The following is a 14,088-nucleotide window of genomic DNA, read 5'->3' on the forward strand; positions in this document are numbered from 1 at the left end:
CTTTAGCAGCACAATAATTCATGCGTTAAAAACACATTCTACACGGAATGCTTGTGACCCTGCTGCATCTGTGTGTGTTTATGTGAACAACTGAACTGAACAGCACCCACGCAAGTGCCAGGCCACGGAATTGTTTGTACAAACAAAGCCCAGCTGATAAACTCTGCAGATCAAAATCTGCCAATACACAAACTAGCAAATTTGTTTCGAAACGCCATAGAAACAAATGTACCCCTTCGAGGTAGAAGAAATTTCTGACGACGCATGGTCAACTAAAACTAATATGGACAGGATGTTAAAATATCTCTGCATTTATCTTGCTGTCCACTAAACAAATAAAGTTTTTTTTTTTTTTTTTTGCAAAACCACTCCAGTTAAATGTTCTGCTCACCAGAAACACTTCATTAAAATGTCAAACACTGCAGGAAAACAATGATAAAAGCCACCAGAGAAATAACATTGTTCACACATGCCATGGGGGGGTGTCTTATAGTAGGAGTGGGGACATAACTGTATTGATTTTATGACCGCTTTAATTGGTCGGCTGCCACCGTGTTCCTCCAAAGAGATGGCAAAAGGCCACGACAGCTATAGACAAGCTGTAGGGGGGAGCATCAGTGTGGCGCTGTGGAGTGCGGCCCCAGTTAGACTTATTCAATTCTGCCCCTCAACAAAGGATCCACCCGATGGGTTAGTGGCAGAAGACCAGTTGAAGTAAATCACTGATATGCCTCGTGACAGTATCATGACACCACTCTCCTCCCGGGTGGAGAGTTCTCTTGTCTAATGTTGATGATGAGGGTGGAGAGTGGCGAGGCAGTTACTTGACTGTAAGGACAGCAATGCTTCCAAGACTGCGGCCAGGCAACCAGAGCCGCATCATTACTCTACCAATAAAACCTGCATACGTCAAACGTAAACAGTCACGTACTTACTTATGAATCGCAATAAAAATGAATTCATTTCAAAAGCAGCACAGTTTTTACCAAGCTTCATCATTGTACTAACTGAAACATGAGCTAAACTAGTTCACAAAAGTTCACGAGCCTTTTTAAAAAGTTTTCTTTATCTTTATAGACCCTCATGTCAATGTCAGTGTTCAGAAAAGGTCAAATCCTGGCTTATACTACCATTTAACATCTACTTTTATCCACTATTAAATATATAGGCTCATACTTTGAAAGTATGACTGATAAATGAGCACATTCTTTTTACCAGAAAAATAAAAAACTACCACGAAAAACACTATTTTCCCTTTTGTTCTCCTTTTTTTTTAACGTGGCGTTGGTAATCTGAAAAATCTTTGTTCTTTTCGCAATTGAAATGAGCTCATTCACAGAATAAATTCACAGCAGTGGTATTAATGTTCCATCACTGGACACTGCTGTTTTGAAGTGATACAGAAGGAGGCGGGAGGCTTCTGTGATCCATTACCGCATTAAAAATAAAAATAAAAGGTGTTAAATGGTAGTTAGCCACTAAGCAGCAAAATGTGAGAAAATATGGGCTAAAGGAAATTTGTGTGACAGTCATGATGAATGGTCAGATAGATAAACAGAGTGCAATGAGAATGAAAAATGGTCAAGATTTTCTCTCTGGTTTTAATTTAATGGCAAAAAATGACCTGCCACGTTCTGTAATAACCTTTAGCAATGTGCCATAAAAATGTAAAAGAGTACCCTTTGCTGCAAACCTCGGCATCACATCCCAGCGTTTCGAGTGCCACTTTGTCACTGGGGACCTATCGTACCACTCGTCACGTCAGCTCTCTCTTCCTCTCCCCTCAATGCTAAAAATAAGATGTTAAGCGCTTTAAAACAGCTGTCGCACATCTCAGTTGGCTTGCAAAACTTGTCTCAACAGGGAGATCCTTTAGATTCTAGCTCTGGTGCAACTCTACTCAACAACCACGAACACCAAAGAGTGAACTGCTGGAATAAAATTTTTAAAAAAAGCTTCAGATCTTTGCGAGCCTTTTGTTCAGAAACACGGCTTCTACACCGTTACTCACAATTTTTAGCATTACAAAAAGAAAAGCGGAAAGCAGTAATGTGCAGATTTTCTAAACCAAGAAGATCTTGGCCTTCGCCATCACGATAGCTACTTGGTGTTGCTTGCACTTCATGCATCGTCTCCTGACATGCAACATCTTTTCACGACCACTGATTCGATGGAGGCCCAATCCATTTGAACTAGGAGCTTCAAACGTCAAAGATCTTGGCAAGATCCAACACAATCAGTACTCTCCGCTTGACACCAAGAAACAAAAGAAAAGCACCGCTGCCTGGCGTCCACTCAACTTCCCTCTCACGGTTATTCCGTGGACCCGACATGATAAATTAAAGTCAAGTCTGTTAGATCAAACGGTTCACCTCTGCCTTCGCGTCCCACTCTGAACATAACAATCCCTGACATGTACGGCAGTCAGCGAGCCAATGCTTTTAATGAGTCTGGTTCAGGTGTAGCTAGGTTTACAAAAGTCTCTTTTATTTTAGGAGAAAAGTTAGAACAATAATTGTTTTTGCCCAACGCATATTTTGCACCTAGGAACACAAAGTATCTTAGTGTGTAATTTTGGTTCCTCTAGTGCAGGGGTCGGGAACCTTTTTGATGAAAAGAGCCACAAACAATTCAGATTTTCCAATGTTATTCCTTGTGAGCCATACTACGAATTTAAAAGTCAAAATACATACATGTAAACAGGTGCCTTTTCAATTTTTTTTTTGTAATTTCACCACTTTTAAAGTGGGAAAAAAACTGAATATTTTTAAAAGATTCTTATGCTGTTGCTAATCAATGAGAGGATGCATCCCAGAAGAGTCTACTGTAAAAAAAAAAAAAAAAAGATTAAAGCAAAAAAAATGAAGATTAAAGCAGTTCTAGATGTAATATCTCAGTTCTGTCACCAGCGATTTCCATATTTAGCTCACAGGTTGGCAAAGAGCCAGATGCACCCATCAAAAGAGCCACATGTGGCTCCGGAGCCATAGGTTCCCTACCCCTGCTCTAGTGCAAGGGTGTCAGACTCGGGTTGGATCGCGGGCCATTTTAGATATATTTAGATTTTTTTTTATATAAATAGATTAAAAGAACTGGAATAAAAGCGCTGAATATTCCGTTTTTTATAGATCTAAAAACAATGTTTATTTTAGTTTTTTTTTTTTTTAATTTAGATTTCACAAAATGATTTTTGAACTAAAAACAGAAAAAATGGATTAAAAAAATTTAAAGTATTGATTTAAAAGGGGGAAAATCAAGGAATTTAATATCCATCTATACTCTTTATTTTAATTGCAACTGAAAACTACTCCATAGCTTGGCCAGATGATCAAACTGCCAGTTCCAATCGATTCGAAGTCTAATAGAAGCAAACTAATTCCAATTCCCAAGCAGAAGGATAACAAGAGCCACATGATTGGCTGTCTACCACCGTCAATGATACTGAAAGGGTTAATAAATTTAGATTATTCCTATTAGAAAAAAATAAAAACAGAAGGACTTTCACATACTTTTTATCTCCATGTAGAAAATGTTCTGATAGGAACACTTGTTTATTGTAAGAAATAAAATTATCTGGATTTTCCTTCTAAACACACTGCTTCACTTCATTCTTTAGAAGAAAAAAAAGGCTGATGATTCTATTTTCCTTTAACATGAGTCATACAAACGCCTGCTGTCCAGCAAACCCAATGTAATAACCTATGATGGGCTTTTATTATAAAGACTCAGCATCTGTTGCGCAATGTTCACACCTACATGCAGATATCTACCCACTAGTGTTGGACAGCATTGTTCGCACAACACACCCCAACAGTTTAAAATAAATAAAGCAGCACTGAGCACAGTTAAGCACAGTTAAAAGCCTAAACTTCCACCATCTTATTAGGCATTGCACATTTTCAATGGAGCTTAGATGTGCTACCTCGGGCAAGGTCAGGCAAAGGTTGAAGCAGATTGAAATCGCAACTCGCGTGCGCGCCCCGCATTAAAAATGAATGACGGCGAAAATACTCAAACAAGAGAGAACTTTTATTGACGTTGTAAAGACAACTGCTGCTTTAATATATCGCAGCGTAAACTGGAACAAACGAGGTGATGAGCTTTCATAACTGTGAGTGATAAACACGACAGCAGTGGAATGATCTCCAAATGAGATGGCAACTGTTGAGTCTAATGGTTAATCTGTTAGCAACAAAAATGGCAAAAGGGCAATTACAGGATGGTGAGAATTGGACAGGCTGATATGTGAAACGAGGAGAGCTGGCAACAACTGTTCATATACGTAAAACATTCGGGATGTGCCCATCCGATCACGTGGAAAATCGGAAAATCGGCCCTCATTCACAGAGGTTTTGATTCATAACTGTTTTGTTTTTTTAATAGATTTTTCTTTAGTGATCGATCGCCACAAAGAAATTGGATTGGACATCTATTGCTGTCAATGGCAATGAAACGTGATCACGCAATGCCAGCATATTTTATATTAAACAACCTAGAGATGTCCGCAACACCAAATGAAGGTGTCGCTAATGATAAACAGTAAATACGGATATAATAATGATCTTGTCTCAATTTGTGAGAGCAAAAGTGTAACTAGATTTTTAAAAAATGGGCATTTTTGCTTTAACGCAAAGCTGATATTTAATTTCTCTGCCTGTCACTGCAGCCTGCACGCAAGATAGATGAACAAAGATGGATAGTTTGGCTAAACAATAATGTCAGGAGTGATGATCTCTCATGGGACAGAATATGATAGATATTAGATGGATGGATAGATATGGTGGGATGAAAAATTCTATGTTTGACCCTGTCTAAAGGAGGCTGCATCCAACTTCCTTCCTCTGCTTTTTTACTAGCTGCGAATCAGTCACAATGTGACATGCACATTGACTAGCTGACACTAGGCAAAGGCAACCCCAGTCAATATGGGATGCGGGCGGCCATTACAGCCTCTAAAAACAACTGTTGGTAAAACAAGTAGTACAATCCGTCACACAGATGCGTCAATTAGCGGCCCGGCAACAAATCTTGAAAAATTCCCATCTCATTAGTGCCAGAGCACAACACTGTGAAGAGGAAATAGGAGATTTATATTGTTGCTACCAAATACAACTCCGACCATTCAGCGAGTTGTTTTCAACAATGATATGATACAATAGCAACAATTCATCAACATTAAATTGACCATGTGTCAAGCCATAATCACGTTTTTTCAATGTTGTTTCTAACAATTTTAACGTTTCTTCAAATGATAAAATTCTTCATCTGCGTTTCTAACCATGAATGGATAAATTACCATTTATACACCATTTAATTAATATTGTGTTTTTAACCATAAACCTTAAAGAATTATTCAACATTTAAGTAACAGTGTTTCGACCATAAACTGACACATTCTCAACATATCTCTTATTTAGCATTTCTTCAACAGAAATGATATCAAATCCTAACCATGAACTGAATCAATCATAACTAAATGCAAGAGTCGGTTATGAATCGACTATGAAAATAATAGTTTGTTGGCAGCTCTATTATTACCTCTAAACTCTTAAATAGAGTATTTTAACATTGTTCTATTTAATGAGAACATATTTCAATAAATGTGTCTATTTCCAGATTACAGTAAGTTTTCTCTGCCATTTTTATAACAGGATGGATTTTCATGCCCTGAAAGGGGGAGCTTTTATTTTGTATGCCTTTTGAATTGATTTTAAAAAATAACAAACATTGAAGTTGGTAAGTATTTGTGAATTGTTGCCAGCCTTTGTGAGCCAACATCTTCAGAATTCCATCATCAACAAGGCCTTCATATTGACCTTGATCTTTGGCTTGATCTTCAAAATGATTTTGTGTCACACTCTCTAAAATGAAGCCTCGTGTTTTGGCAGCAGCCGTATCCAAACCACAACAACTATTCGATGCTGCCTGCTCAAAATAATAGCTCCGCTACAAGACTTCACTCACTGGCTGCCATTGACAGCCACAGACGCCCAAAATTGTGAGGGGGGAAGATTCTAAACTTGATTACGGTTCTTAAAGCAGTGCTGCGTCACCTATTTCTTCTTGTGAAAAAAATACATTTTGGAAACAAAATAAATTTAAAACTGTTACATAGAGAATGAAAATAAATAAAACTTTTAAATAATAACAAAAGGAAGAAAGACTAATTCAAAATGTCTTTTGCTCAAGGAACTGAATTTATATTCGCATTTTAAACTAATGATAACTTTTGCTGGTGTTTACTAACAAGTCCGCCAAAATTAGCAACATTATACACCACTTTTTGCAACCCAAACAAATATTTTCAGTGAGGTAACCTTCATTTTTTTGTACGGCTTATTCTCACAAGGGTTGCGATATAATTTCTTGTAAAAACATTTCAATTGCATCCATAAAATTGCCACTTGTTCCTCAGATCTGCAACATAGACACCACAGAGAGCAAGTGTCCTTAATTCTCAGAACCAATATTCTGCCAGCAATTAACAGTCCCCCTTATGACAGAGATCAGGTCAAATGTCACTTTGCATCACCTGGCCCACCGAGTATTTGTCAGCGTGTGCCACAAATGCAAACATTGAACATGACAGAGGCCTCCGACCTGCAGGTAAAAGGTTTCTCATCTGTCCCTCATAATCCCTATTTTGCCTCATTTATGTGAACAGGGTCATCTCGTCATGACGTAGATTCATACTTATTTTAATCAAACAGCAGCTTCAAAGTGGACTCCTGCTAAATTATGCATTCCTGTAAATATTTCAATTCCTCAGAGAGATAACAGATTAGTTCTGTCTGTACCTTAGCTTGTGTGTACTATAAACGCTTTGACATGTTACAGAAAGGCTTGCATTCACTCACCATTTGTTTGGTCTGGCGAGGAGGCCAGGAAGCAGATTGAGGATGGGATGGCAGATAAGACAACATTCCAAGTGTGCAAATGGTGAAAAGGACAAAATTAGGCAGCCAGCTTGCACTTATCCTTGCCAGGTGTGCACAATCATACGTGTAGTGGCCATGTCTTGCCAGAAGGGGCATATTAAAGCAGAATGACAAAAAAAATGCACAACTTGCATTCAACTTCAACAACAAAGACAAGGAAAGAGAAAAACTTATTTTTTAATGCGGAAAATGGAGAGCAATATGAAACTTCCTCACAGTCCATTGTCACATTGCTGACATAATGATGAAATATTGATTAAAAGAGCTTTAAGGAGTTTTCATCTTTAATAAATCAGCAGGGTGACATAAAGGTTTATTGGCTCGTTGAATAAAATGTTGTCAATTGGAAAATGTTTATTGGCTCTAAGACTTGGAGTGACTAACACTGGCATTTAATCAATCCGCAATACAGCTGTATGCTGCAGGCAAACACACAAAAGCTGGCCAAAATCAATTTATAAAATAATTAAGGGGCAGCTTTGGCACATCTCTTCTTATTTTGTGCATAAATTTTTTTAAATGAGAAACAGCTTCCAATGACAACACAAATTTAGCCAAAACAGGTGCTACCAAACTAGGATGTTGCCCAAATCTTTATTGATTAGTGGGGATATGCTTGAGTCAAAATGGGTCAGTGTACTCCATAGAAGGTTAAGTAGTGTGTACCGTTTATTGTGTGCATTTCTAAAGCAAAAGTTGTTTGTTCATTACATTTCCTCCTTCAACATTAACGATAATGTGGCCCAGTGTGCTATAAACACTAACCCAAAATAATTTCTTTTTTGCTTAACTATGCATAAAGCTTCGAGGAATAGCACAGCAATCTCATCTGGTTTACAGAATGTAAACCACCTTCGGCACTTTTCCCCCCCAGACACCAACACATAAAAACTACATATTTCATCCTTCATCACTGGAACATAAAATAACTCTGTTTTTCTTTTCAGTGAAAATCTCCAAGAATGATAATGAGGAAAAGAGGGCAGCAAATGGACAAAGCGGCGTCAGGCTTCAAGGAGGTAGTAATGGGGTATATGTATGGTAAAGTATGAAAATGTAAGTAATGTTACCATTGTTATAATATTCTTCTATTCAAACTACTGTTATTTACAAGGAAAAGACCTATGTAGACCATTATGTAGACTGAGGAGCTAGTAAAATAATAATCAATAGTGACGGATGTATCAGCCAGATGTCCCTGCGACAAGAAAAACAGTGGTGTCATAATGCACCACGCATTATTAACTACACAAAGTGCACAATATTAAGTCACACATAAACAAATAGTGATGACTACTACAATGTGAAAGAATAAGCCACTGTCGAAACAATAAGTTACATAATTATTAAAAAGATTTTACAAAATGCCATCCAAGGGTATGTAGAGAACTGAGGGAGTTAAAGACAACTTGACAACTAGTCAGTGATGCATTCAAAACAAATGGAAATGGGATCAACAAATCAGAGCAAAGCAAACAATCCAAATGGTTTCATTGGTATTATTTCATGAATTATTATGTTATGCTGTATACATAGTATTAGTAATAGTTCAAACCACTTATGAATACTTGCATATAATTAGATATATTTACATGTGTGTAAAAATATATGTGATACGTTCTGTTCACATTGGATACTCATATCATGTTATAAGGCCTTCATTTAGTTGATTGGCTGCCATTGACTGCGATAGACATTCTATCTATCCCTTTTGATTGAAATGCGCAGGCAGCAAATAATTACAATCAGTCTTTTCAGTCAAAATGGATTAAATGTCCATTGCTATCAATTGCACTGAAAAAAATGGCCTTCACATTCACTCCTACCATCTTAAATTAATAAGACATCTATCATATTAAACTTGCCATATCGTGACAGGATTTTTTTCCCATATCACTCTGCACTAGGTGCCTTGAAATGTCACCATTTTGATTGTGTGGTTACAAAATGTTATGACAATGGAGCAAATATATTTTCAGGGTTGCATCCATATGTTAAGCACACAACAGTGACCTGACATCCCCTCCCGGACCCACACTTGGAGTAAGGTAGTGCATCGAGGCACCATGACAGCCATGTCAATATTTGTAGTGGGCTATCTCAATGGGATTTAGAGGATCTTATTTACCTCGGATAGCCAATGTAAGCCCCAAGACAAGTCTTCAGTGAGTCTTTCAGGCAATTAATCACATGACTCATTCGCCATTTAGTGTGATCTGTTTCGTCCCCAGTGAGTTATCAAGCAAACAATGGGACTCAGATCAGCACTGATGTATGGCTCAGCTCCTTTTTTCACTCATAATTTATCTTGGGTGACCAGACTCCCAAAGAGTTACCTTTTAATGTCCTCTCTTTGTAAGTTAATAAAAAGCATGCTTTATATTTCACAACAACAAAGACACACCTTGTGTTTGTTTCTCAGCAAAAATCGCTATATTGTGAATTCTAAGACTGTTAGGCAAGGGTTGGCATCTTAAGTTTGCCTTGTGATTTTTGTCAAACTTTGAAGTGTTCAATTGCTAATATGCTTTAGTTCCACCAGCCTCTGTACTGTACTTTTTCACAAAGCGGTTTATTGACAACAGACCACACAATCTGGCCGTATAAATGTAACAATTGTGATAACGCTGCACCCTGGGCTCCTTTTTTTATCAGCATGTACAAGACAGCAGGGACAACAGAGTGCTTCCTAGTCTTCAGGGCTAGTTACTGATTCCAAAAGTGAAGGGCATGAAAGAAAGGATTAAGTTGTTGACCCAAACAATTTTGTACCTGCTTTGATGGCCGCGGGTAAAGTCTGGATTTGCTCTTAGCCACCACCACCCTCCAGCATCCAGTCTAATCCTGTACTGATGCGATATCTTTTTTTAAGAGCATCTCCTCTCTTGTACTGTTTCCTGTGCGCCTTAACATCCAGCCACTGATGGGATAAAACATCTAAATGTGACAGGACCAATAAATTCCCCCAGTGAGCCTGTAAACTCAGGTCAATGCTGGGTCAAAAGACTTAGCAAAATTGGAAATGGAATATGGCTGTTACTTCTGGAGGAGAAATTAACATCCACCGTTATCTCAGCTTTGCACGCATTACTTCACATTTCTCAAATCACAGGGTTGGCCTTCATATATTCTTGAGTAATTATGGTATACTTCTTTAAATCCATGTTGCACTTTTACTTCCGACCATTAATAACACCCACAAAGCAGTACCCAACTTGGTCCATTATCTATTCTTTTTTCCACTTTGTTAGTCAAACATGAAGCCAAATGTCTTGTACGTGATGATGTGAAAACACAGCTGCTGAATTATTGCCACGGTGGAGCTGGCAGAACACAAGACGAGGTCCCTTGACGGATGGCAACTGTGCACGATGGCCTGCAATTAGTCACTTAAGTCAATAAAGCAAAAATAATCATCTCAACTCTCACGCCAGAAAAAGAACCAAGCACTTCCATTTCCTGGACATCTTGTGCTCTACTTACTTACTAGTAGCTCAGCCCACTTCTACTTGTGATGTTAGATGTGTCAAACCAATGAGGTGTCTAGTAGATCCTGAATTATAATATGAATATTCATTGGCCAAATATTACAGATGGAATTTTTCGTCTGGGGTTACAACCTGCCTGAGAAACATAGACAGTGGCTAATACTGAGAAATGAGCAATTATCACTATTCCTTGTCATGGGGAAAAAGGACAATAAGAGGGTGTAAAGGGGGAAGAAAAAAAACTCCCAACCCATGTGTTATGAAACTAGATCCCAGCCCAGACTCAGAGACAAAAAAATAATATGCTTAATTTTTCTTTTTACATTAAAGAAACATCTCATGGTTGCACTAGCCCACCTCATCAATGATGTATCCTGCATTCATTGGGTGTTTTCTGTCTGGCAATCCCAGTAGCTGCCTGCTGATCTGCTCTTTTCAGCCACAACCAGATTGTGGCTTTCTCTGTGGCTACGCTGGCCGATTTGATGTCCCTTGTCTTGGCTGCTCCAGTTACACGCAAATGGCCAAGGACTTTACAGAAGGGTGTCCCCCACTTCTTGCCCTCAGTTGGCAAGGATAGGCTCCAGCACCACTGTGACCCTTGTGAAGATAAACTGATCTAATCTAATCTGCTCTTCAAGGATCAGCCAAGAGATGTCAAACTATCATCTACAGACAGGGTACAAAGCTGTCAGCACAGATGCTCGTGCAGCCATTAACCCCAAAACCACTTATTCTTGACGCTTAGTAAAGAAGCTCTGGGGTTTGACAGTGAGGGTGAACAGGGGAGGGGCGTCTCTGTAAATGTGACATGGTGTTACTGCAGCAGGGAAAATGGCAGTGTCACTATAGTGCATCAATCAGAGCGTTAGGCTCAGCTACTGAGATGTTTTGGAGCTGAGGCCCCAGGCTATATGGTTCTCTCCTCCTCAAGAGATGCCTACTTTACATGGAGATGTAACCAGTAAAAACCAAAGTACAGTGGGGAGCCATGCAAATTGTGTTTTCCAAAACAGAGTCTGCAGTTAACCATCAATTTTAGCAAAGGTTCAAGAAATACATGCTCTTGGATTTCTTTTCCACTTGCACCACCTGCAACAGCTTAGCCACAAACACAGCGAGGTAGTGTGAAATTGAATGATGAATAAAAATTGGACTTTGAATACATTTAGAAGTTGTTTTATCAGCAGGAGAAGGGTAGGTAAATCTCCTGCTAGAGACACACACTGAAAGATACTAAACAATGGAGAAGCGGCCTATAAACTGATTATACAGGAGGCCTTACTGCAAGATTACTATATTTTTACTGCGCTAAACCTATGGAAATTACATTTTTCAGGTTATCAAAAGTCACTTTCTGTTCACGCATTATTTCGACACTTGAGTGAACCCCAGAAAGACGACGCCCCACTGGAGAGCAGCCTTTGCACAGGGCCATCCAATTAAAGTCAGCCCCACATTGGATCAGGTCACCTGCACCCCCATGCCCACAATGACAACCTGCTGATCTAGCTGGCACCTTTGAGGAGCTTGACAAAAGAGTATCACGAAACTTCAAAGTTTATTTTTATATTGGACACCATACTCAGAATGGTAATTTCTACTCTGGTAATGCCAAAGCTTTGATGTGTCCTCTTTTATATCTATTTCTTCACCATTCTCCAATGTGACGAAGATATGAAAATGATTCCACTGGCATTTTTTTTGCAAGACGCCCCCGTGGTGCTGATATGGTGTTCTCCAAAATAATACGGCTGCAGAATACGTCCCAATGTTATCCTAACTCATCCATATGGAAATTACACACGGGACACTAAATTGCCGCTAGGTATGAGTGTGAGAGTGAATGGTTGTTTGTCTCCTTGTGCCCTGCGATTGGCTGGCCACCAATTAAGGGTGTCCTTCGCCTCTGGCCCCAAATCGGCTGGGATAGGCTCCAGCACCCCCACGACCCTAGTGAGGATAAAGCGGTTCAGAAAATGATATGAGACAACTGCCCCCTACCCACCCTGTCCAGCATCTACAAATCCCGGTGCCTTGGAAGGGCAGATAGCATTATAAGAGACAATACAAATCCCGGCTTCCACCACTTCAACCTGCTGCCCTCTGGAAGGCGCTACAGAGCTATAAGTGCCAAGACAAACAGACTCAAGGACAGTTTCTTCCCAAAAGCTGTCACCATACTCAACTTGAGTGCTGCACCTAGGACCTAATCAAGACTTATTACTACTACTTATAGTAGTAAGGGTCCTGGGTTCAAATCCAGGTCATGTGCCTCTGTGTGGAGTTTGCATGTTCTCCCCGGGCCTGTGTGGGTTTCCTCTGGGTACTCTGGTTTCCTCCCACATTCCAAAAACATGCATGGTAGGCTGATTGGACACTAAATTGCCCCTATGTATGGGTGTGAGTGTGAATGGTTATCCGTCTCCTTGTGCCCTGCGATTGGCTGTCCGCCGATTCAGGGTGTCCTCTGGCCCTGTGTGAGGATAAAGCAGTTCAGAAAATGAGATGAGACTTATACTTCTTATGTTGACCATTTATATATCTTTTACTATATCGTGATTATTTATTTATCATTGCTATATATTAATTTTCTATGTGTTTGGTTGTTTGTTGTTGCGTCCATAGACTCAGCGAGTGGTGCGACTTGGCGCTGAACGTCTACAAAAAACATGGAACTCATCCTTCACCCTGCTGACCTAGCTTCGACTACTTATTCATTCATTTTTTATTTATTGATTATTTATTTGTCTGTCTGTTGTTATTTGTGGACTATGTGGTGAAAGCTTTAAATCTCATTTTAGTTGTATAATAACAATAAAAGCATTCAATTTAATTCAATACTGTTTTATAGCATCAAGACCACAAAACCAATCTTGTGTAATATGATCTATTTTATGAATTATATCACCACGGTGAGGTTGCACTAAACAGAAGATTTTTTTTCCCCCCTCTTACATATAGGTAAAGTCCACAGCTCTCTGGCTGGTGCTGGCAAGGTGGGGCACCAGACCCTTAAAGTAACGATATTTTAGTCAAACATTTTTAAAGATTAGAAACTTTAATGTTAACATTTAATATTAGCTGTTTAAAAGGAATTTTTATTTTTAGTACAATTGTAAGTCTTTTTCTCTCCTTTAAAACTACTTCTAAGTCTTTCTTTTCTTCTTTAAAACTATTTCCAAGTCTTTTTTTCTTCTTTAAAACTATTTTCTAAGTCTTTTTTTCTCTTTAAAACTATTTCTAAGTCTTTTTTTCTTCTTTAAAACTACTTCTAAGTCTTTTTTCTTCTTTAAAACTACTTCTAAGTCTTTTTTTCTTCTTAAACTATTTCTAAAAATTTGACCAAAAAAAACTAAGTTTTATCAACATCAAAAGGAGACTTACCAGGAAGGCCCTTCTCATAACCCCAGTCAAGTGTCATCTCTCCTTTTCTCAGTCAGCAGGCCTTCATCCCACAGCACAAAAAGGCAACATTATAGCCACAGTATGAAAAAATAAAAGGAAATATTAGACATACCCCTATGATGACTTTGAAGCTCAGTGGCTTGGTTTAAGTTTTCTTTTTGTCCACTGCAGAGGCAGAGACTAAAAAATGATCCGAGTCACTATAAACGGGGATCTCCAACACCAGTCCTGAAGAGCCCCTATCCAGTCTGTCT

The 14,088-nt window shown here is 38.8% G+C and overlaps 1 protein-coding gene and 1 long non-coding RNA gene across 2 annotated transcripts in view; both read right to left on the reverse strand.

The window, feature by feature from the left end:
* The window catches only part of dph1 (diphthamide biosynthesis 1), a 155,624-nt gene extending 148,602 nt beyond the window's left edge, over positions 1-7,022 (reverse strand). Inside the window, exon 1 of the mRNA XM_077611089.1 lies at positions 6,858-7,022. The gene's annotated coding sequence lies outside the window, so the exon portion shown is untranslated. The remainder of the gene's footprint in view (positions 1-6,857) is intronic.
* Positions 7,023-7,350: 328 nt separating this feature from the next.
* On the reverse strand, positions 7,351-14,087 carry LOC144084098 (uncharacterized). Its single transcript, XR_013303725.1, has 3 exons — positions 13,947-14,087; positions 13,814-13,874; positions 7,351-12,902 (listed from the first exon to the last, which is right to left on the reverse strand). It is a non-coding gene; the product is annotated as an uncharacterized LOC144084098 (long non-coding RNA).
* Position 14,088: the final 1 nt, after the last annotated feature.

Source organism: Stigmatopora argus, chromosome 10 (genome assembly GCF_051989625.1).
Source record: "Stigmatopora argus isolate UIUO_Sarg chromosome 10, RoL_Sarg_1.0, whole genome shotgun sequence".
Classification (NCBI taxonomy): domain Eukaryota; kingdom Metazoa; phylum Chordata; class Actinopteri; order Syngnathiformes; family Syngnathidae; genus Stigmatopora; species Stigmatopora argus.